Genomic DNA, 4,014 nt, shown 5'->3' with positions numbered 1-4,014 from the left:
TGTCACCTCTCAAGGCTTCAACTGCTGTGCACCTCGGTGCACTCAGTGCCATCCTTGCTACTCTATTCTGGCCCACTTGTAACTTATCAATTTCCCACTTTCATTCCATGCAATCACATCCATACCATACATTATACATGGCACAGCCACACTCTTCCCACACTTCTCTCAACACATCATACTTACTTGCTCTCATCCTTGCACATGCGCTTCCCAATCGACCTACCCTACTGGTTTACCATACTTATCTTTTCATTCTTTGCCTTTGCACACCCACTAGGACTCATCCACATCCCTAAGTACTTGTATTCTTGCACCTGTCTCAACTCATTCTCTCCAAGTCTCCATACCACATTACTTTCATCCCCTGATCTATTCACAATCATTACTTTGCTTTCACTCACTGCTAAACCTTTACTCCAAAGTCTTTACCATAGCCATCCACTACATCCAACAAACTTTTGAAGCTCATCTGCCGATTCTACTCATAACAACTACATCATCTGCATAAAGGAGCACACATACTTTATCATTCCCCACACTTACCCCTACATTCATTCTTCTCATCCTGGCTGCTAGCTCCCTCTGTATACAGGCTAAAAAGGGTTGGTGACAATATACAGCCCTGCCCTAACTCCTCTCTCACTCTTCACCCAGTCTCTGTTTCTATGTCTCCTAGCCTGTATCTAGCTCTTGTGTCCACATACATATACTTTTGCACTATGTTAACTATCTTTGCACTCAATCCAATCTTTTCTAAGACTCTACCTAACATTTCTCTGTTCACTCTATCATAAGCTTTCTCTATATCCAGAAAACCTAGGTACAATTTACCCCCATCCTTCTTCTTTTTTTTCTTTCCTCAATCATTTCATTCACCACAAACATATTGTCCCTCCCAGCACTCTCCTGTCCCTACTGAAAACCATTCTGTTCTTCACCCAGCACTCCAGCTCTCTCAATCCATTTACACAGTCTCTCATTCAACACTGCACTGAAAACTTTACCTATTGTATTCACTAAATGCAATTGGCCTGTAGTTCTTCAGCTCATTCTTACTCTTAAATCCTCCCTTATGCAACAGACACACTCGGCTCTCATTCCACTTTCTTGGCACTCTTTCTTCATCCCACACTCGGTTGAATAACTCAGTCATTCTGTCTATCACTACCTCCCCACCATGGTCTTGTAGAACTCATAGGGTATAATCATCTGGGACCTGCTGCCTTGCCATTCTTCTGCCTTCTCACACACCTCTCCACTTCATCCCTACTGATTCTTTCATCCCAGTTCATCTGCATTCTTCCTTTCCAGTGTTACACATTCTTCTCTCACACTAAACATTTCACCTACCCCACCTACTTCTTCCCAGAACCCTTTGATTGCCTCCCCTGATTCCATCCTTCTCTGTTATAACCCTACACCCTCCCACTTTTAGACTCTCCACACCAACACTGCTCTGACATATTCTCACCTCTCATGAAGACTTGTACCATTCACGGCCACCTTCCATACCTTTCTCCCTTTTAAAGATTGAATCACGCTCCTTTCACTCTTCACTTTTAGCATTCATTATCCCATTCAATCTCGTCAACCGCTGCTTGCTTCACATACGCTGCCCATGCATTCTGATACTCATTCTCTGCCTCATCGCTTTCATGCCTCTTTTTCCTCAGCCATCTACACTGTCTACTCATTCTCTTTCGCTCCTTCCTCAGCCGCTCTGATTTCATCATTCCACCATGGTTTACATACATTCTTCTTCTCTCTACCTACTCTCGCAAATCCTATCTGGTTCTCAGCAGCACCCCTCACGTCCTCAACCAGTTTCTCATTCAGATGCTCCACGTCATGCACACTTTCGTCGTCCCAGCTTCTCTCACTCAGATCCAACCTGAAAGTTCTCCCACTCCTACATCTCTCTCAGTCTCCACTTCTTTCTCTTACTTGCCACTTTCACTTCATTCCCACCCTGCATCAAGCACTCCCACAACCAGCATGTTGTGATCGGACACAATATCAACCAAACCATCCTCATCTATCCACATGTGCGACACAATTTCACGCATTCTTCCATTCACCAACATGTAGTCAATTGCCGATTCCTGTTCTCTTGCACTCCAAGTCAAACGCCCCTCAGCCAAAGTAACGTTCAGATTTTCCAGCTCCAGTTCATCAACAAACTCTCCAAGCATTTCACCATTCCTGTTCACCTGTTCCCCCAGTATTCCCACACATGTGCATTCATGTCACCCATAATTAGCACTCTCTCCTCTCACATGCTCTCTCACAACTTTCTTAAGTATGTTATACTTCCTCCTATTTTCCCCTCTCTGCTCTTTCACCCATGACAGTCATGTACGCTACCACCAGTACCACCTTCTCTCTGGTCTGCCACGACCATCCATGCATTCCACTCTTACTGCAAACACATCCCCACTACTTGTACACTCCCCCACATCAATCTCCTCTACTTTCAGTCCTCTTTCTTTCTTGTAGAGTAGGGCTACGCCTCACTCCCAGTGTTTCCTGTGCCTTACGCCCCTTTCCAATCATAACATACTCGCATCCCTCCATTCGTACATCATCTCTCAAGGTGAGGTCTCGGTGAGCCCGACTAAGTCGAACCTCCACTCCTTGAGCTCCTTGCATACATCCTCAAACTTGCCCACACCCCATCCTCTCACATTCATACAGCCAATCTTCACACATTTACTTGCCTGGCTAGTCTCTTTTCTTCCATGTTTGCTGACATCAGTGGGTCCTCCTCATCATGCGTCGTCCACACAACACACCTGCCCTCGCTCCCTCATCCACTCGGCCAGTCGACGTCCTAGCTTCCTCTCATTCCCGTTGTGGTTGAGCTGCGGACCCCCGTCTCTCCCGAAGAATTTGTCCTGGTCAAGGATCCCATCCATGTCCAGGAAGCTCACAGTGCCCTTCTTCTCTGCCATCCATTCCATCTTGACCTTCATGAGTTCCATGCATATCTTGCGGATCGTTTCTCTTCTAACCTTCTCTTACTGCACTCCTTCCCGTGGGCGCCGCAGGAACCCCCACACAGCCACACACATCTTCTTTTCTTCTGCTGCCCTCACTGCTTCTATCACTTCCTTTACTGTGTCTTCAGCACCTGCCTCTACTAAGTTGTTGCCTCCTCCTTGGACAACTAGCAGGCTTCTCTCTTCCATTTCTTGCACTTCTTCCTTGACTTTCCTCTTGACGTCTTGGATCTTAGCACCTCCCATGCTGGTGCACTCAATTTCCCTTCTCTCAAAGTCAGGAGAGGCAACAATGACGATGTTCTTAATCTTGATCTTGTTGTTCTCGTGACGTCTTCCGCAGGTCAGCCGCTAGAGAGCACAGAGTCAACATGTCTCCTCTAATTTAACACCTAAACTCCCTCAGGCGTACTTCCCAGGCGTGCACAAGGGACTTTTTCATCTCTTTTAGGATCCATTCTGTTTCTTCCTTGCCACGACACACTGGCAGCACTGCCAGCGTGCCTCTGTGTGTAGGCACCTCCTCCCTTGTCTGGTGTGGTCTGCCACCACCACGCTGGTTCACCTGTGGCTCCCATGATTGCCCCTCTAAAAGTGTGCCTCTGTGTCGCTCACATCTAGAGCACTCCACAATGAAGCGTTCCATCGCCTCTCGCCTCTACACAAGCTAGTGTTGTGCAGCCTTTCTGCACCGCACCACCACTACACCCACAAGGCTCTGCTTCAAGTGAGACGGGCTACTAAGGAGGTTTTGACGCTTCTAGTGACAGATTAACATTTTTTTTTTTTTTACATTACTGACAGGAGAAACACTAAAAAACCCGACCAGTGATCTCTGTGGCCTTAGCTGACAGTGTTGGTGAGAGCAGAGGCCTTCACTACACTGGCCCTGTGCTTGCTTTAACTAACCACCTCCTGCCCCAGTCATATTCTCCTCTGCTGTCTTCCTCACCATGTTGCTGCCTCACCTCTGCCATCATTCCTCTAATCTAGCATCTGCTTTCGTTTGCAC

This window comes from Scylla paramamosain, unplaced genomic scaffold (assembly GCF_035594125.1).
Source record: "Scylla paramamosain isolate STU-SP2022 unplaced genomic scaffold, ASM3559412v1 Contig54, whole genome shotgun sequence".
Taxonomy (NCBI): Eukaryota; Metazoa; Arthropoda; class Malacostraca; order Decapoda; family Portunidae; genus Scylla; species Scylla paramamosain.
The sequence above is the reverse complement of the archived record's forward strand: the minus strand, read 5'-3'. Positions refer to the sequence as shown.